Raw genomic sequence first — 21639 nt, 5'->3', positions numbered from 1 at the left:
AATCGGTTGTACAACAAACCCTGCCTGCACAGCAGCGATCTCTCGGACTTTTTACATAACACCCCTGCAACTACAGTGTTAAATTCAATTTGCACCAAATAAGCTTTTAAAATGATTAAATGGAGCAAGCTTGAAGCGGTGTACAGAAACTGAAAATAATGCCTTCAGCTAAAGAATAAAGTGCACTGCACTTCTGATATTTATAAAATAATTATTAGGTTGGAAAGTTGAAGAATGTTTCAGTCTGAGCAAGTTCCCGAAGTTTTCCAAAACAAATATAATGCAATTTGGTGAGCAGCCTTTCAGGTGCAAACTTGACTCTCTGCTCCTTGTTTCAAGTTCATTTAGCGGTACGTACGGACTTCTAAATACACACAGTGCCTGGTACAGATAATTTTTTTGGTAGCATTTCAGTTCTAATTACCATGTCCTAAAATATTTGCTAGGATTTGAATAAAGAAATGATATACTGTGCTAGTTAGCAGATCTTGCTGATAATCAGCTGCAGGACTTTAAGATTAGAAATATAGATGTCTTACATGGGGTGAAATATTTCGTTTGATTACCCATACAAGTATGAAAAAAATATACTAAACATTAACGATGTTTTTTTCCTCTCCAATCTTATCCAAGTTAGAAAAGGAACACAAACATAAAACACAATGGAGTACCCGCGCATATGCTAATTTTGCAATAGTGAAAGCTGGTGACATTTGAAAGTAAGCACGCAACGCTGACACAAAGGTGCAAAATCAAAGCCTGTTTTAGCCCTACAGAAAGGCAGCAGAGCTGTCGAACAATATGATAGGCAGACAAACTGGTTTGCCGTTACGAACGAAAACTTACGGAGATAAGAATATCTTGTATTGCATGTTGCTGTAGCCCAGTCAGTTCTGGTGTCTCTGGGATTGCTGATTTATGATTTACGACAATCAAGTGGCATCTACTATGATCTTTGCATATCAAATCACAATTGCGTATGTGTATATGCTTACACAAGTGAACTTTGTGTATTCTCCAGGCAAAAGCTCCGTCTGAAATAATTTTATCAGTGCACTTCAAATGAAGACATACAAAAATAAGAGGGTAACCATTTTAAGTGAAACAGTTTCTGACACCAGCCCAGTCGTTATGTTAGCCTCCACGTTTATATACCACTTTTTCAAATGCAAAATGTGTGTGTGAAAAAGAGTGGATGGGAAAGTGTATATAAAACCCCAGTGGACTGATTTCAAAACTGGAATGTAGCATCGGTGTTTAAGGAATGTAGTCCTTTGCAGCTCAATTTAAAATAACAATACATTCGAAGCACTTATTTATTACATTTGGTTTCCTGACTAAGCTTCTAAGCTTTTGTGATTACTAAAATAGGCTGAACTATCCACTGCATTCTAAACTAGAATAGTAAAATACATAGAATAAGGAATTTTACACTAATGCCACTGAAGTAATTCGTAGGAATGCCTGATAAGAGTTGTCAGGTGATTGTTAAGTACTAATACCTTAAATAATTTACATCCAGAGGTTCTTTAACATAATCTCTTTAAGCATAATGGGAAGGGCAAATTTAAGTGTGATACAAACTCTTCAGGAAATGCATGTAGCTGGGAAAAAGAGCTTTACTTCCCATTCAATAGGAAATACACAATACTAGCTTATATAAGCAAATGCAACTTCCACGGCAGTCAATAAGCATTTAGCCCAGTAATGCCTGGACTGAATTTGTTACCAGCAGCAATTAGACTGGTAAAAGAAAAAAGAAAAAAGCACAGGATAAAGTAAAACACGATTCTGCTAACGTTTTTTCAGTCTTTTGTTTTTTCACAGTGCACCTGTCTTTGGTCTAAGTGCATATTATGCCCAATTCTGTTCACAGGCTCCGTACTGCAGTCCGTACCCACTACTTAATGTTGCTGATCATTTACAATATATAACTCAAACAAGCTCCTAGGTCATCATCAAATGTGACAAACATTATAACGCAGTGTGGTTGAAGTGGATGCCTTAATAAATAATATAAATGTCTAACTTCAATAAATTCTTTATGAGCATATACTGATAACAAAATAGCAAACAGCAGATCTAGCAGAACAGAAGATAGAGTAATATGTACAAGTAGGGAGAAACACCACAATTAGAGTTTGCACAGAAAGAAAAACATTAGAAGCAGTCTGGAATCATCGCTAGGAATATATATTCCATATTCCATAATATATAAATGCCGAGTGACTTATCACTTGCATCCAGAAGAATTTAGCTAATTTTAACTTATAAACAGCCTAAAAGGCCTTTGAGCTATAAATTGCAATAATCTAAAGATGGCAAGAGGCAATAAACATGAGTTAATGACTCAGCATCCTCCTGAGATAGCACTGGTCATACAGCTTTGCTTAATCTTAGACATGCACAATCAGTGTAAAAAGGTGGTCTCCAGAGACCATTTATACTGACAATAAGAAAAACATACCACCTCCTTATATGTTTGAAGGCTACCACTGTCCTTAATTTACTTCAATTACATCCTATTTTTAACCACATTTGTATCTTATAGATAGATGTAATCCTTCTGTTCAGGATAATAAGTTATATGCAAGCATAGTTTGATTTTCATATTCAAAAGTGATAATGCATAATCCATTGAGTCAAGGAAAAAAATAGAGCCGAAAAAGATGGAGTAGAAGTTTCCGAACACTGCTGTTTTGCTAAGATTAAATGATAGTATAAGACAAACGAGAAGGGATTAAGTGCTCTTTTATTGAAACAGAATTGCCCTTTCAACCAGAAGCCAGCTTTTCATCTGAAAAGAATACGTTTATCAGGAGGGAAGCCAGCCTGGCTAGGAAGCCACATGGCAGTGACATGCAGCCTCACCTCCTGCCCTTGGTCAGGGGCTTACGTGATGAACAGGACCAGAGGTTAAAAAAAGAACAGGAATAATTCTTCCTGCTTTCTCTTCAGCTTCCTATTAAAGGAAGCTACATTATAACAGCTTGGAAAACTGAGGTATAGAAGGAACTATAACCAGGTTAGCTGCCTAGCATCCATGGAGGGGCTGGCACTATCCCCAGGAGTCAGCATCTCAGCTTTTGGTTTCAGCTCTGAGGAAGAGAAAACAGATCTGAAATTTGACATTAGAAAGTTGTCACAGAGATGCAGGCAATGTGTTTAGATTTCTCAAACACTGTGATCTTGCAAGTATTCCATATGAAATGGGGAAAGGTCCATGGTGGAAACAGCCAGCTCCTGAGATTCCCAGAGCCACATGGAGGCACTGCTCTGCTGCTTTCTCCCTATCACAGCTCCATTTTGCACTGCTGGAAGTGGCAGGAGGGCTCTAGGACATTGATACCAGCTGTTGCATCCTTCTCAAAGCTCTCACACAATTGCTTCAGTCACTTCAGTAGGCCCACCAGACTAACATAGGCTTCTTACACACACAAAAAAAGTAAAGATATTACCAATGGTTTATTCAAAGGTGAACATGACACCTTGGAAATTCGTTTGATTTTTGCTTTCTCTACCTATCATTTATAACAGAATAGAAAGCACATATTTTGGAAACCTATCATGCAATTGATTTTGAAGAAGTGACACAATCTTTAGTCAATATTTAAAGTTATGTGGGTAAAACTTAAAGGAGATATTCCATCAATAACAAACTGTAGATATAAGGCATTTGTAGTCTGCAGTAAAAAAAAAAAAAGTAAAATTAAAATGCTAGGATACCTTCACCCTATCATAGCATCAATATGTGGCACACTTGAGAAAAATGGTCTGAATAAAGCCAACAACCTGCAGACAAACAACACTGCCTCATAGCCTTAAATACCCTTAAAAACCCTGACAAATTGCGTGTGCCCCAGTGGCGCAGCGTGTGCCCCGGTGGCGCAAGTGGTAGGAATGCCGCTTTGCAACACTGGAGGCCCTGGGTTCGAATCCCCCCTGTGGCGCAAGTGGTAGAAGTGCCGCTCTGCTACACAGAGGCTCAAATCCTGGGGGGTTGGTCTCGATGATCTCTAAGGTCCCCTCCAACCCGCACGAGACTGTGATACTATGAAACTATGATGATGAAAGGGACATTCCTGCTGTGACTGGAACAGCCCTTAACCCAATCAAATCAACAGAGGAGGAACCTGCACCTGAGCCTAAAACCACCTGGCTTTGTATAATGTGGGCTGTATAAGATGATGTCAGGAAGCTCTTGGTTCCTAATATAAGGCTGTCTAATTAAGGTTGCGAATTCTCTGAATACATTATGTATCCGGTAGACCCATACCTCAGAGGACCCTGAAATGGAGCAGGACTCTACATTTTTTATAAATTTTGCTGGTGGAGAAAAATGCCACCGAACTGTATAAAGGAAGTACTGAGCTAGAGCTTTTAAACTGTCAAATCAAAATATGCCAAAACATAATGAAAACACTAGATGTTAATCAAAATTCTTTTAAATCATGCCTTAGTTAATTGGAGAGCACCAACTGTGTACTTTGCCGGTGCAAAAGCAGATGCATTTTGTAAATGACAGATCTGGAAAAACTTGAAAAGCAAAGATATATATGCATTAGCAGCAAGCTCTAGATGTCTAACAGATGAAAGTCCACAGCAACGTCAGAATATAAAAATACATCGAAGTGACAACCAGAATGACAAAATGTTTCTATTCACTATAATGCAGGGTAGGCTGTAGAACAATGGTCCCACTGCTACAGGTATTGAGAAAAATTCCCCATAAAACTTTTCAAGGCAGAAGTATAAAATACATCATGGGACAGATTTCTGTTCTTCTTTCTTACCCTCCTGTAAGGCCAATGCTAGGTAAAGGCCCGGGGGGAGGGGGGGGAGCTTCAAAACAGAACTAAGGATGCAAGTACAAGGTATTTGGAGCTACAAGCACTGCAAGACTTCAAAATTAGATCAGTATGAGTAGATTTTTCTTGCTGACTACAATTGTACTCAAGTTTTCTAAAAAGCTAATGATTATTTTACACAAACATAGGATAAATGCTTAGGAGCAGTAAATTTTCCTAGATAGTCACATGAGCTCACTAAGACAGAAAACACACCACATCTAATTGCCAAAGCAATAGAAGTCTGGTTGCAAAATGAACACATCACCAAGCAGAAGGTCACACTAATTTTTTGACACTGGATTTTTTGACCAAGCACCACCTAAGGAAAATAAGAAAAGATGTGATTCAGGTATGTAGTTCATACTACATCACAAAAGCAACAGAAGAGAGCAACGGTACAGTCTTGAGGGACAACACATTCTAAATTAGTTTCACTTTTTCTTCAGCTTTCCCTTTCCAAATTAGGGATTCGGTACTTATGTGCTATCCTGGATAACAGAGCAGGTACCTTTCTGTCAAACCACAGAAACAAGAAGCTCTCGTCCAAAAACTGATTCTTAATCATAACACCCTGTGTTCTCATCATAGTTGACACTGTTACTTCCAAATGTCCAGAAAGCAGAGACCTCAACTGATGTGAAAGCAACAAGTCATTCAGGTATATCCACAGGGTCTTTAGACTCAGAAGACAGAGTGCAGAATTTACACAGTAAGCATCAAATTCAAGACAATTGTTGTCTTACCTGAGCTGTACAGACGTTGTCTGAAAGTACTACACACCATGACTGCAGGTTGTAAGACAGAGTAAGAAAGGATGTATGTCTGAGTAAGTTTTCCATTTCCTCTCATTGGAATGACAGCGAATAAAGAAGACGAAAATTACAGCATGTGAATACTAGTGTAATTACTGAATAGTTCCCCACATAATTATGCAAAACAGATCTATCCATAAGTTAATGTAGCCATTTTCTTTTTTAAACAGAATTTTCATGCCATCCGTCAGTCACTCCAAAACACAAACCTTAGATGACTTCAGCACACAGAATGTACTCATTTGGTCTGTAATATAAGCAACGCATGTGAGTAGAAATAAAGGTTTAATGAAACAAAATAACATACTCCACTAGGGAAAACACATTTTGCCCAAAGAAAAACCTAATGTAAATAAGTGGGGACTTGACTATTTGATAAATACAGCCCCAAAGGTTATATGTTTACTGAAAGAATATAAATATTGTAGGTGATGTAGATTTTTCTTATTTGACTAGAAACATTAATTGCTTTCTAAATACAATAATATTCTTTCCCTTCAAACTGTGAGGTCTCATTTCTTTTACTGCAACACGTAACCAATTACCTAAGAAAAATGTTTACATTAATCACAGTGACTCTATATTTTAGTTTTTATACCACCAATTTTATTTTTGCTTAGAACTGAACTCCCTCAGGCATTCTTTCATGCCAACCGTTAATTTCTATCAGTGATAAAGTTCCCTTAAGCTTCTTTTAACATCTACTGGACATGACCTCATAAAATTTAATGCCATTCATTAACCCCAAGCACTTAACTTTACACAGTAATGTCAGGCATCTGACTTCTCAGTACATGAGAAATCAAGTGGGAACTGTTCGAGAGATACAAATTACCAATCATTTTAGTAGTAGAAAGGACAGCAACGAACAGTGTAAAAGGGTGGCTCAAGACATTTGGAAATGTACAGTTCTTAAGACGCCCTCTATCTAGAACTATATAATGCTTGCACAAACGGCACAGTCTACAAGGTTGTTTTGCTTGTGTGTTGACTAAAATTCAGAGCTCAGGCTGAATGTAGGGTTTTTAACACTTTCTGAAGGAGGTAGGATCTGTTGATGTGTTTTCTTGTGTGCCCAATAGCCTTCAGAAATTCCAGAGGAGCCCAGTTGCCAGGACCATCTTGTATTATGAAAGGAAACACGCCAGGAAGACTGGGGGTGAGGTAGAAGAAGAAGGCTTTTTTCAAAGTGCTTCTCTCTTCCTTCCTACAAGAGCCTTGCCTAGGTTTAGCTTCAAACTGGTGGCTGCTCGTCGGATTTTGGTTATGTACCAAGAAAGATTTCCAAGGGACAGCACTGTTTTTATTTTCCCTAAGATGCACAGATGGGTGATGTCTGCTTAACTCATTTAACCATATTTCCCAGTGGCTTCACACATGTTGAGTAAAACGTGGAAAATTCTAGAGGTGAATGAAAAATACGTAGTAACAATTTTCTGGCTTCTCTTGAGCCATTCAAGGACATTCCTCATGGGGAGTGGAAAATGAATGACAGTCTGTCAAGGTCCTAAGTGTAAAAAGGGCACATTGTTAGGGGAAGGAAAAAAAAAAAAAAAAGAAAAAAAAAGTGTTATATTTTTTATTTCTGTTGGCTCAAGAGATATCTAGGCATCCTCTGTGAAAAAGGACAGTGCTACACAGCTAGAAACATGGTCCATCAGAGTTCCAGACAGCAATCTGCTTATTCATCTCTGTTGCACAAAATCCCTCCCTGCTACCCCCCTCCCCATGGCTGTATGCAGGACTCATTTTTTCTTGATGTCACAGCCTGTTAACGTTCTGGGTTAAGCAGTTTATGCTGTTGGAGTGTTTCTATACAAATTGCACATGGTAGCTATAAATTGCTACATGAGAACCCACACCAGAATCAATTCTGATGTCTCTAAGTGCTACTTTTTTTAAAATTATTATTATTATTATTATTTTTTCTTCTTCATTTTTAAGCTGCAAAAGGAGTAAGTTTTCAGATCTAAGCAGTAGCTCTCGAATTTACTGATTGGAACTAGAAAATATATTCCCTACTACTCCATAAATGTGAACAGCTGAAAGTCTTTTTGCTCAACCCTTGTTTCCAGAGAAAGGTATATGTAAGCAAAAGACAGGTATTAGAGAACAGAGTTTTTCACATGTGAACAATGATAAACTCTGGTAGCAGCCCCATCTTAAATGTCTCAGAATGACTATTTTAGCTATAAAACACAAGCAACTAAAATCTACAGTCTGTACATACCTCATAATATTGAAAATGCATTTGCATATTGCATGCCAGTGGTCTAAGATCACTTTAGCATAATTATATTATGATGTAACATCAGTGTGAGTGCATCAGTTGGAAAAGTTTCTACTGCCTAATAGCAGGGAATGGTAATAAAGCAAATGTACACCAGGTCACATGACATGGCAACCAATTGGTCTATATTTGGCAAACCAAAGTATTAATGTTTTATAAACACAAAGTATGTTATATACTCTTCTAACAATACTGATGTAAATCTCTGCACAGCATAAACACTTGAGCTGATCAAACATAAAGATACTGCTGTGATAGGTACTTTGAAGTTGTAGATAAGAGTTCAAGCTGCAAGACGCCAACAAAAATGGAAGTTTATAAAGAATCCCTGCCAGACTCTTAAACACGGCAGCACTAGAGGAACTTTCTGTGATATAAACTACCTTCAATGCAGAAGGAGCTGCAAAAATAAATATGCTGGTGAATATACCAAAACTCTCAGCACATTTTTTTTAATTTTTTTTTTTATTTACAAAACAATCTTCAGAAGTTGTATGTTCTGATCACAATCCTCAAATAATGTTTTGCTGCACTCCATCTAGTATGTAGTATTCAAATACTCATATGTGTGCATGCGCATACACAATCTCTACAGTATACATACACAAACACTACAATTCAAGTGAGGGCATCTACCCTGTAGACAATTCAATCAATCTCTCAAGTGACACCCACACGTGCCTGCACACACAAAAGCAGATGTGGCATTAAGATTTACAAAGTTATTGAAACTTTTAACAAGTAAAACGCATCTTTACTTAGCTACACCAGAATGAGGAATAAAGGGGTTTACATATGTTCCAATTCTAAACCTATCAATCAAACCCATGTTATTCCTTTGGGAGCTTATTTACATGCATATTTATCAGCCTCACATGCTAATTCCCTGCTGCTTTATGCCTGCGAGGCATGTTTATGAGTCATAATTGTTGATCTCATTTGATGTATTTCACTGAAGTAAGACATTATTCAGTTATGTGGCCTAATGTCAATGAATTACGATGACCTGATCTTCGAAATGTAACTTGCTCTTTAATTTTTATTAGAGCATAACTTATTCAGAAGAAGAAATATACTAAAATGGAAGATTACATCCTTTTGTAGTCATTTTACTTAAACATCTCATTTTTGAAACACTCCTTCCACCCGACCTCTAGGCAAAGTTTAAAAAGTGCTATTTGTAAACATCAAATGAAAAGAATTTTGCCTGAAATTAGTCAGTATCTCTCAGAATGGGAGCTTTTATATGTTTATACGTGTTTCCATTTTGTTTGAACCAGCCACAAGACAGGCTTTTGGAGCACTTATGTATGGTCTGAAAGAGGAAAAAATCAAACCCAAACTGACAGTCTCAAATTTTGCTTTTCATTAACTTCATTAAAACAGTAACAAGATTTGGGCTTAATAGCAACTGGTAAGTGAGAATCACTAAAACAAGTTAACATGTCCCAAAACGGATTCATCACTTTTGGTGCAAAATGGTGCCAATTTATAAACTCCAAGGTCAAAGACTTAAAAAGAGGGAGAAATTAGAAGGTGGACCAAGTTTCTTCTGATAATTTGGGCTGAGTCACCAAGAATGAATAAGGTGGTAAGCCAGTGGGGGCTCTGGCAGGTATCTGAACATGGCATTGATACAATTCTGTTCTCCTTGCAATGATACACGGCAGAACTCCAGTGTCTCAAATAACCTTTCAAGTTTCAATTACACATTAAAAGTGGGATTAATAATATTTCTTAGTAATCATGCCTATTTCCAAGGGAGATTGTGGCATGGCAGAATAAAACAAATAAAGTAAGAGTGTAAATGCTCAGTGTCATTACTGTAAGCTCCCAAGTTGAAAAACATCAGCATTTCAGGGAATTTGACACTATATGTGCTGCTGTAGGATCCACAGTGTGAGAGGCCCCTTATGCTACAGTAAAACCACCACTGTACACGTAATTATGTTATTTTCAGATGTCAACACTTTCTATCTTAAGATTTAGTACTGTTTAAAATATATACTGTCATTTTCTTATATAAGAGGGTCACTCTAAAAGTAATGCCTCCTATTTTATTATATCGGTCCACAGTGACAGAGGTAGATGTTGGCGGTACAGCAGTAGAAGTTGAACCTTTCCACCAATATTCCATTGCATGTTGTTGACATGTGACAGATGGCAGCTGAGGGGCAGCCTGAATGATGTCTGACATGGAAGTGCACATGAAGAAAGGTGTGGAACTGAATTCCTTCATGTGGAAAAAATGGTACCCATTGATATTCACCAACAATCCAACACATGCTGGATGTTTATGAATGACCAAACAGTAGATGTGAGAACATTGATTCGTAGCTGAGAATTTGCTCAATCAAATAATGCTACTGTTCTCTTTGAATATGTTGTAGTTTCCGCAGAAATAAATAAGAGGCATTACTCTTAGAGCTACTCCTGTATATATATTAGCAGTTGACAATCAACTCAGCATCCTCAAAATTTTCCATATCTTATAGGAAGCAGTTTGTCATAGTTAGAAGAATATCCAACTGAAATTCATATTTATATATTAAATTACAAAAAAAAAAAAAAAAAAGAAAAAAAAAAAAGAAAAAGAAAAGAGAAGAAAAGAAATTTTACAGCAGACTTTTATTTATTTATTTACTTATTTATTTTTCCCTGCAGAAATTAAGTAAATGAGAAAGAGTCATGGAGCTCTTAATACAGGCTTTGTATAGTATTTTTCCAAATTGGAAACTTACTTCTGATAGAAGTACACTACAAAGCAACTTCTTTAAAGAAACATTCTCTTGATGAAGCAGTTACAAGGGTCTAAGTTTAGTTCATGCAATTGCCAAAGCTGAAACTGTCACATATTCATCTTAAATCCAACTTTATAAAATATATTAATCATGCTGAAAACCTTCAATTTTAACTCCAGAATACTAAAAATAAAAGTTCTGACTGGTTAGTCACAAGAATCCCAAAACAGAACTGGAATCTTCTACAGTACAATATCTGACTTACATCCCTTTTTTCTATTCAAAGAAATACAATAACCAAACTAATCTGCACGAGCATTATTTTTAGAATGCCAACAATTAGTGCTACAAAATTTCCCAGCAATGAAATCTCTTATTGTAGCTGATTTGGGTTGCTCAGAGAAGTTGTGGAGCGTCCTTCTATGGAGATATTCAAGACCTGTCTGGATGCCTACCTGTGTGAACTATTGAAGGGAACCTGCTTTAGCAGGGTGGCTGGATTTGATCTCTCAAGGTCCCTTCCACCCCCCATGATTCTGTCATTCTGTGATAATTTTGTGGAAATCTTGCTGTGATAATTCAGAATGGAGTACTGTATATATTTGCAAAGCAGTATTTTTTTTGCACTTCAAAAAGAGTGAGTAAATACTGGGTCACAGAAGTTTGGAGGTGGTCCTGTTTCTCAGTTTGCTTCTCTCTTCCATTAAGATAGCATCTTCTCTGGCCACCAGTCATCAAATCAAATTTGATGAAAATTCATTTGAGCGCAAAGTAGAAATGTCCACTAGTGGACAGATTTATGTTCCATTGCTCCACCCTTTAAATATTCCAAATGAAAAGTAAACAAAAGCAATGACGGTGTCCTCAAATGCTATGGCTTGCATACAGAAAGTATGCATTCATCATAATGAAACTCAGATGTTTTCACATCATCAAAACTATAGTGTCAAGTGTATTACACAAGAACTCTATTCCTTCCATTGCACTTAGCACTGAAACACCAAACAGTTCATATTTCCTAAGGTTAAATCACTGATTCCATTATAAATCCAGTTTCTCAGAAGAAAAGAATTATCACTGCCATAAAAGCTTTAGCTGCATGAAGTCTGTGCCTTTTAACTTCTAGGAAGATCAAGAATAATAATCTGTAATGGAATATCAAAATTTTTGTGGATAAATTTATCACACAGGGCTATTGATAGTATTTTGGTTATGTGGCCCCATTTGCACTGAAGAGACTGGGATCTGCTCAAAAATTTGAGTGCAGACTTCCTATTCCAGTTTATATATTATTGCCTATCACTCCAGTATTCAAGCAGAAACATTTAACTACCAGCTGTTTCCACAGACTTAAGATTTAAAACATTTAAAACAAGAAAATTAGAGCAAGGGTTTTTTTTTTGTTTTGTTTTTGTTTTTTTGTTGTTGTTGTTGTTTTTGTTTAAGTGGTCATTATATTTTACAGAAGTTAAATTTGATTTTCAACCTTCCCACATACGTTCCAATCAATATCCAAGACACAGGTGTTTCATTTACCTCAAGAGAAGTTGCAGGGGAAACATGAAGCTAGCACTGTGTTAACTGACTCACAAATGACACTGAGCAGTATGTCAAGCCAACACAGTATGTCAATGCCCACAGTACCTAATGGCATAACGAAACAGTAAGAGCAGTATGCAGTGCTTACTTTGGAAATTCTCTTAGGAAATTCTAGTATTTTGAATCTTTCTAAGGCAGGAGCTAGCAGTGTCAAGAGAGAAAATTATGATATAAAACCAAATCAACCTTGATAACTATTTCACCACATTAGAGCAGCATTCCTTAAATGTGTGGCAAAAACATGTTTTCATAGTAACACTAATGTATACATCTGTACTTTGCTATGTTTTATCAAAGTTTAGAGAATAGTTTAACATGTTTAAAACATGTTAACATTATTTGACTACTTATAATACTGAAAGGGTGGCACTGATCTGCTTCTTTGAAAATATTTTCCATACGACAGTTACAAAAAATACTTTTAGCTGAAATTCATGAAGACTGACAGGTACGTATTTATTGTGAATTTGTATACAAAACATGAAAACGCTGTGAGTGAACTCTGATATGTACCAAATTTACGACTTTTTTCAGTGAATTACCTACCTGACTCAAAGGAAGCATGAAATAAAGAACAGCATGGTCACTGAAGTAGCTCTCTGAACCTTGAATGATCTGAGTTCATTTTCTGAACCTGACTTCATGTATGAATCAGGTCCATCATTCTGCCTGTTTCAGATTTCTCTGATTGCATGAGAATATAGAGTGTTATTATAAGATCAATCTATGGGGCATAAATTGCATCATAAGATTGTGTGATTGTCACAAATAGTAAAAATAAATCTATTTTGCTATCTCCTTTTGTGTCATCGGTGCTGCACTTGAAACATTATAGTCACATGATTACTGATGCAGTGACCCAAACTTCTGACATGAAACACCCAAACAGGGGTACTCATGAATAACTAAAACATATTCTAGACTCTGACAGAAGTGTTCAATCTTTTTTTTTTTTTTTTTTCCCCCACAGAATGTCTGTGTAGATACACATAAATACAAATCTTAAGCTTCAAATATTTAGAAACAAAACCCAGAACGAGTTCACTTATATAAAATGATTTAAACATCATCTCACATACAGGCGTCTGATACAACTCACTTCATATTCAGTATAATTTAAAATCATATAATCATTGAATCATTAAGTACGGAAAAGACCTCTACGATCACCAAGTCCAAGCATCAACCCAAGCCCACCATGCCCACCAAACCATGTTGCTCAATGCTACATCTACATGGCTCTATTGTTTTAGATTAGGTTGGTTTGCTATTTTGTTGGCTGGAAAGAAATACAAATAAAAGTAGTAAGTCTCTGCACATTTTTCTCACTCCCCCTGTTTGAGCCTTTATTTTTGTTTAGAGATAAGACAGTCTACAACTATCCTGTATAAATATATATATATTTTCAATTACTTCATATCTGATGTGCAAAATGAAGATCAGGGCTTTAACAGTCATATGCACTCTTGCTTCTGAGCAGTCAAATCTTGGGACCAAATGCTTGAAATCCAGACAGTCCCAAAGTTAAGGAAATCCAAAACACTGAATCACAATTCAGTATCATGGGCTGAATTATTGCTTCATGTAAGCAATAAGGGCATTCAGGCTTGTTGCCTTTACTGCCATTTGGAACCCTGCCATTAATTTTAATAGGATCAGGATCAGGTCCCTGACTTTTTCTACATCAAAGAAAAATCTTTCACAGTCATTTTGTTATAAATAATTAAAGCTGATTAGTAATAATAAGGTACCTTAACTGAAAAGGTAAACAGCGGAGACATTTATTATCAAAGTAAGAAAAGAAAATTAAAATAACCTGCAACACTTTTTGTATGTGCAATTCATCAGGAAATGTTGTAAAAGAACAAAAACAAATGTTGGCTCATTCCAGAGGTTCTTTGTCATCATTAATGTATTCAGGTTTTCACAGCTGAATTGCTGTACTTTGAAAAGATTTTCATGAAAGGAAACTCAAATTCAACGTTTAAACAAAGCTGTCAGGTTACCAAGATCCGTATTTGTTTGTATGTCCAGAAAATGTTTTCCCCTTTTTAAAAAACCCTCCAGGTTAGAAGTATTATTATTCCTTTGCTCTCAATTTGTAAACAAGAGAAAATATGCTTTTGTTAAGCAGCACATATTTATTTATTTGTTATTGTTAAGATGAAACCAGCAGTTAGAAATATCGGATCCAAAGCAGAGTTGAAAATATCTGGTAGGAATATTTTACTTCATTACTAGTTCTGTTCCTCAAATTGATACAAATGGCCTCCTTCTGTTTCTGTCTGTCTGCTTGCCTGATCAGTAGAGCTAATTGTCAGAGCTGGGGAGATCTCCTATATCTAAATAGAAGATATGCAGTTTGTAACCTGCTTAATTTGCCTTATGTCCTGGATGGCCCTCAGTATGTTGTTCATTAAAGTATCAGCTGTTTAGTTTGTAGCAGTGGCAACGTAACCATAGGCCTATTTTTCTTTGTTAAAAGGCCAGATTGTCAATAAATAATACACATTTAACTTACTTTAAGTAGTACAAAATTATCTGGTATGCCGGTATTTTATTCCTCTCCCCTTCCATGCCTCTGAGCTCTGCATGTGCACAGAGGACAATGACAGGGATCAAAGTGGATGAAGAAAAAAGCTTACAAGTTAATGAAAAGCCTATAATAATTGAAACTTTGCAATATCACTTGGTGATATCACTTTAAAAAAAAGCATGTCAAACTTTTCAATTTTTAAAACAAGAAATTCCGATTTTTACAAACATCCACAAATACAAAAGATAGGAAAGATTCTGTCTATGCTGACAGATTTCCATTATATAGAAAAATCAATTTCTAACACAATCAAATCTGTGGTAACTCTTTCAAAATGTTTAAACATACATTTAATCTCAGGTGCAGAGGTACGTAACATCAGCTAGCTGCGTACAATTTACAAACAGCTTTGTAAATTACAGTCTTCTGTATGTAAGGACAGAAGGGAACACAAACATTTAATTATTATCCTGTACCAATCATGCTGGTCTCAGCTAGAATTCTGATTTACTAGCCTTTTATTACACACACACAAAGAAAATCAAGCTTGTACAGTTCAATTTTTTTTTTTACATTAAGAGAATCTGCCTTTTCCATATGTAAGAGATAGAACCGTTTAACATAATCTGATCACTGCATCAAACATTTAACATGTGAAGTGTTTACATATACTAGCCTTCATACTACGTTTTTACATCAAATCTGAGTAAAATATTCACATAACGATTTCATTCTCACCATTGACTTCTGTATAATGAAGTAGTTTTCACATTAAATTTATAAAGTTTTTATTAAAAAAGATTCTTCTGTATGAATGTCAAGAGATTACTCCAGTTAAAATGGATTTTTCTGCTTAGTATTTTAAGCTCCAACCAGCATATCAAGTTTAGTTAAAAAAAAAAAACTTCCTTTTTCATTCAACTTGCACCATTCATTTTTATAGCACATATGTTTTTTTACACATACAATAGGAAACAAGATGAGAGCCAGTTAGATGAGCTTTAACCCGGATTTGGGAGAAGCTAGGAGAAACACTGAAACCAGCATTTCCCTAAGTAAGGACATGGGGAGTTAAGAGAATGATGAGGCTGATAAGTAATTTATGCCAGAATTTGGGCAGGCCTGCATCTGGAAAGAACTCAAAACTCCCAGCTGACAAGACTGAACAGAGGAGGATTTCCAGTGTTACTTGTGAGGTAGGTCATACTTTCTGTGCAACAATGCCAAGGAGAACTTTCAAAGTGATCAGTTTAGATTTATTCTGCTTCTACAGATAGGGACAACCAAAAGGTCTTTTCTTATATCTTTATAAACCACTGTTCGCAGGTTCTGTACATGGTGCTCATGCTGGTTATCTATGAGACATTATAATCTCCAAACTGGAATTAATATAGCAGGCAACTCATGTGAAGTCATCAAAGTAGATATTTCTAGAGAGAAAACTCAGGCCCTAGATTCCGGCAACCCACAGACACTATCACAGCTACGGGCACCTAAACCACCCTCTGACACCAGGCTCCTAAAACAGGCATTTACAGCAAGGCAATCAGTTTCAAGGGATGACAGCTGACAACTTTCTTTCACTTATGCAAATGTATGGCAGCACAGCAGCAATTCACGCCCAAGGTGAGCAGCAAGCAGCCTGTTTGCCACAGAGTACACCAGGCTTGTTTCCAACCACTCTGGACCAACAGGCACTGAAAGAAGTTCAGTTCAAGGACTTCTACTCTGATTTAGCTCAAGATTTAGTGTTGAGTTTCAATAACCTTTGTCACTACAATCCTGTCGCTACTCAACTGAAAGCAAACTAAATAGCAGTTGTTATTAGTAAATTAATATTAAAATGCTTGTTATGTCAGCATATGGTGCTCGAAGACATAATGACCTTCCTGTTTTTATTCATCAAATACAAAGCAAACCAAAGACATTACTTTTCTCTCTAGCACACCCCCAATCTTCACACTTGTGCCTGTGATGGAGAAGCAGAGTCTGGGTGGAGAAGCCCCAGCAGCTCTGAACAATGAGCTCTAGGAAAAGCCATGCTGCTGGAGTATGGTGAAGCCTCTTAAAAACAATGCTATACCTCACATACATTTCCTTCCCTGGAGAGAAGATGAAAGAACATACATTACGTGACACACATGATGTCATACAACACACTGTAGAAAAATATTTGATATAAAATTAATGAAGCTCTGAGTACTTACTGTATTTGTTTTCTCAGTTGCTTTCACCTAGGAAAGTACTTCTCACATGGAGAGGTCTGGACCTCTGTGATTGTTTCTTATACGTGTAACCACTGAGGTGACCTCTCAATACACAGATGTGGATGAAGGCCATACAGGGCAACCTGACTAAGGAGGATTTTAAGGTCAGAAAACCAACCCACAACACTGAATAGCTATTGACTGAACAGGAGATGATAATTTTCTGCCACCTATAACTCTCTTAACTCCAGAATGATTGTAAAACAATGTAGCTGAGACCAAAATAGGCCTGATGTGAATTATACCTAAAGACTGGGGAAATTACTTGACAGCATGTGCCTCTTATTTGGCTCTCTGAAGGTGAACATTTACTTTGTTACTTCATTTCCCTTGGCTTTTGACATGTTTTCTGTAGAACATGACAAACATCAAGTTGCTCATACTATGATGTAAGGTATAGTTCTATATAGCAACACTCTGTAGTGATCAAGGTAATGAGTAGTATTCCAGAACAGCAGAATTCTTCATAAAGGAGAAATGGAAACTCACAGAATAAGGTCAAAATAGAAACACGAATGTTCTACTATCTCACTGTTTTTTCATGACAGCCTTGAGAATCACAAGGGATGCAATGGTAAGTTTGAGGTGGGCAACTGATTTATTTCAACTGGATTAATATCAATCATACACTTTAATAGTTATCTTTATCCTTCCAGTTATGCCATCCTTCTCTGCTCTCACCACCAGTTAAAGCCATTAGACAAGAAATACACCCCTTGAATAGCAGATTTAAAACACTCACACCCATTAAAGGTTTCCCCTTTTCTTCTACTAAGAACAAAGAGCACATTACATTTTTCTATCTGAAGTATGCTATTAAATAATAGCTTGTACACTAATTAAAGCAAATGTAATTGTGAGAACACACTGACATTGTTAAAGTAAATTACCCAATTCGTTAATAGTTTCAAGTGACCTTAATTGTATTAATTGTGATATTGAGCAAATTAAATTGAAGAGTATTAAACACATTGTTCCAGTCTGTCCTTAGAGGATCAACTTTCTCATTATATGAATGAAATGGGAATACTACCTACTACATACTTCAAAACTTGTGTCATAACGTGGAGAGTTCTATAACTTTGAGTAAAAATTTACTGCAGCTCAGAAACAGTTACCCTAATTAATCTGTTCGAATGTAATATTAACCTGAAATGAACGAAGTATTTGTTAGATAAAGCACAGAGGGAGTAAGTAGAAGAGCAAAGTTTCTGAAATTTCCCTTCCTATATTCAGTGCTTACAGTGTCTGCTGAAGACAACAAAGATAAGATTCACCATAGTATTCTGATGAAGATGACAAGAATCATAAAAATACAATGGATAAAATGAACAATACCATGGAAACTGTTTGATCATAAAAAGTATTAATATAAAGCCAACTTATTGTAGTCAAAAGTAAGGAAAAAAGGTATAAGTTCAAGCATGTAAACAACAGTACACCAAGACCCAGAAGTCATAAACCCAAATAAAACATTCCTAAAATTAGTAAAAATGCCATTTGAATTATAAGGCTACAAAAATGAGAACCCCACTCTCATAATTTTTGCTAGTTATTAAAAATGCAATTTAAAATCATGCATGATTGCATATATGCAATGAACATGCATTTTTTATCTTGAAATAAAAAACCAAACAAAAATAACATTGACTAAATCAACCATCAGAAAAAAATTGAAATAATGTATCCTCTTTTTCTCTAAATTTTTAAGTATTGCAGGAGAATAAGAAAAATCTTGACTGTTAACTACAAACGTAGTTTGTAGCCCATTCTGACTTCGTAAAACTGAAAACAAGCACATTCTCATGATTCATCATAATTCAACATTCAAAGAGACACAGTTAAACAAAAACTTGGGCTGTTGAGAATGCCTGGATCTTTCTCTAAAGTTACCTCATCTATTTTGTTCTAGTTTTATTAGTTCAGATAGACAACTCTCTATCTGTCAATGTTACATTTGCAACGTTAAATCTTCATGCTGAACTACATCTTATTATTCACAGGACACTTACCTAAAATCTCAAAAATACTTTGAATTCTGTGTTTGCCCTTCACTGTGCTAACAGCCGTATCCTAAATAAAACACATTTTCTCTCCATAACTTCACAGAAATTTTAATAAAACCAATGAACACTGCTAGACTCAATAAACATCTTTCTGGAATCCCATCCATGACAGCCTTCCATGCTGACAGTGAATGAATAAAACCTAATCTATGTATATTGTTTTCCAGTCAGTTATACTCGACAGTGATTCACAAATTTCTAAGGTTTCTTTTCTATGAGTGCCTAAGAGACAATTTCAACTGGACATTACATCTCCCGGTTCTACATCACATTTCAGTATCAGCTGCAAACACTAAAAACACAGCCCTTCACGTGCATTAGCAAATCAGACTAGCTCTATTATTATGTACTTATTTTCAGTGTACTTAACAGTGGTATGCTTTATTACTTCATCCCAGTGAAGACTTCTATAACTTTCTCTCCAAGGTAATCCTCCTTTAAGCACTCAGCTCAGCTTCAAAAAAAAAAACCCACAAAAAACAACTAACATGTCCTGGTATTTTACAGTATTATACAGAACATCCATCAGTTTTTCCTAGCCAAAGCATTAGTGTGCTTGCTTAAAAACACACTAGAATCCTTCACTTAATTCAAGCAACTTCAACTCTGTAAGGTCTTTTTTGTATTCAAGAAATGGCTGCATCTTCCCAGTCCTTACAGTATCCTATAGTATTTTTAAGTGGAACTTCACATTTTTCTTCAATGAGATGTGGATTCATGCAATTTTCAAATGTGCTGCAGAGCTGCTGTTAGAAAACTGCATAGGCAGAAGGCTGCATATACATCACAGTATGAATTAAGACAATCTCCATCCATCTCCTAAGTATTAATTACTTTGTTTCAAGTTAGATACTTTAATTGCAAAACACTGATTACTTCCTTATTCTGAACTTGTAACCAGGCCAGATGGACAAAAATGACGCTATACTTTGATGCTCAAAGACGTAACACTGCCTAAATGTATGTTTTATTTAAAATTAAATATTAAAACTTCAAATGTTTAGTTTGGATATATAAAATTTCAAATTAAAATGCAGTATGTGTCTCACAGTAAAAAAAAATCACCACAAAAACGAAGATGAAATGGATGCTTTATATAAAATATTTACATAGATAGAACATCAAAAATGTACCATAGTTGGTAACCTTTATGACTTGGGGAACCATGTATTTACATATCTTTATCTTCGCATGTGCGTATGTGGTGTTGTGTATATATTTTTAACAGTTGACAGCTGTTTTAGAGCATACAGAGATGCCAAGCTGAATGAGGGTCTTGATTACTTCAAGATTAGCTATCTAAAGTTTCTATTCATTTTAAGTGTTGTTAGTGCGAAGAGTCATTAGTCACTTCCTTGTCTCATAGAACATCAGCATACATTTACATTGTTAATGAACATTTGGGGTAAATGAATTAATGGCACTTTTAAACATCAATTCAATACTAATAACTTTGTATGTCATAGAAATGTTAAGGTTGGGATAAAAACGAGAAACCTTTTCAGGCAAGGTAACTAATCACTTCTCTGGGCACTGTAAAGGCTAAAATTAATTTCTGTGTTTTTTAACAAGATAAAAATCTTGATTTTCCTTGAAACGAAGTCGAGAGAATTTCCAATATTCTCAGGGAAAAAAATCAGAAGAAAAAGCTCATCTTCCTTGATTGGTGTAAACTAGAAGCTAACTATACTTCCTCAGGAAAATGGATATTATTTTAGGTTATTGCAAAGGATTATTTTCAAGTATCTAGATATAGTTATAAAAATGCTCTTAGTTTATCAAACCAATATGGCTTTATATTGTTAAGATGTCAAATATAACAGAATAAGAACACTGACCTGGAAAACCAATTTCATTTAATCATCAGGTTTTAAAATATTTTCCCCTAGATGTTCATTCTGACTTTTTGATACTGAAAAAGCTTTATAAAGCCATGAAGAAAAATCAAACAAAAAAAAACCCTCGAAGGAGCAATGAAGTTTTACCCATGTATTTTAAAGCAACACATCGGCTTCTTATAAACTGAAGTAGTAAAAATGACTAAACAAATCTTGACATAGCTTTCTTAATATGCACTAGTAAACAGAAGATTTATAGACAGATACACCCACAAAGAATGGTTGATGTGGGTGAGGGACTTAAGAAATGTGACAAAGTTGTTTCAACTCAGTAATTTAAAACACATTTTTTAGTTTGCCCTCCTGGCACATGTGTTCAATGACTGGAAAATTACAGGTAGTTAAGGTGCCATTGTGTATAACTGAGTATTTGAGGAATGTTTTCATGACAAGGATCTTGGCTTCTTGTTAAGCTTATCACTTCATACCAACTACGCTGTCACCACAAGCAAATAATCAGAAAAGACAAGCAATGCAAACATGCATTGCATTACACCAGTATTTTGCTCTCACTGTTCGTTAGAGTCTTCCAAATACTGCATTTTATTAATTTACATTGGGTTACAAAGTAACTTCTATT

At 35.8% G+C, this 21639-nt stretch overlaps 1 protein-coding gene across 13 annotated transcripts in view; it reads right to left on the bottom strand.

Moving 5' to 3' along the window:
- Window positions 1-21639, bottom strand: part of TBC1D5 (TBC1 domain family member 5) — a 283840-nt gene that overhangs the window by 150395 nt on the left and 111806 nt on the right. The gene's annotated exons all lie outside the window — the stretch shown is intronic.

This window comes from Coturnix japonica, chromosome 2 (genome assembly GCF_054131305.1).
Source record: "Coturnix japonica strain WE chromosome 2, WE-NBRP24, whole genome shotgun sequence".
Classification (NCBI taxonomy): Eukaryota; Metazoa; Chordata; class Aves; order Galliformes; family Phasianidae; genus Coturnix; species Coturnix japonica.
Note: the sequence above shows the minus strand (reverse complement) of the source record. Positions and strands in the feature narration are given on the sequence as shown.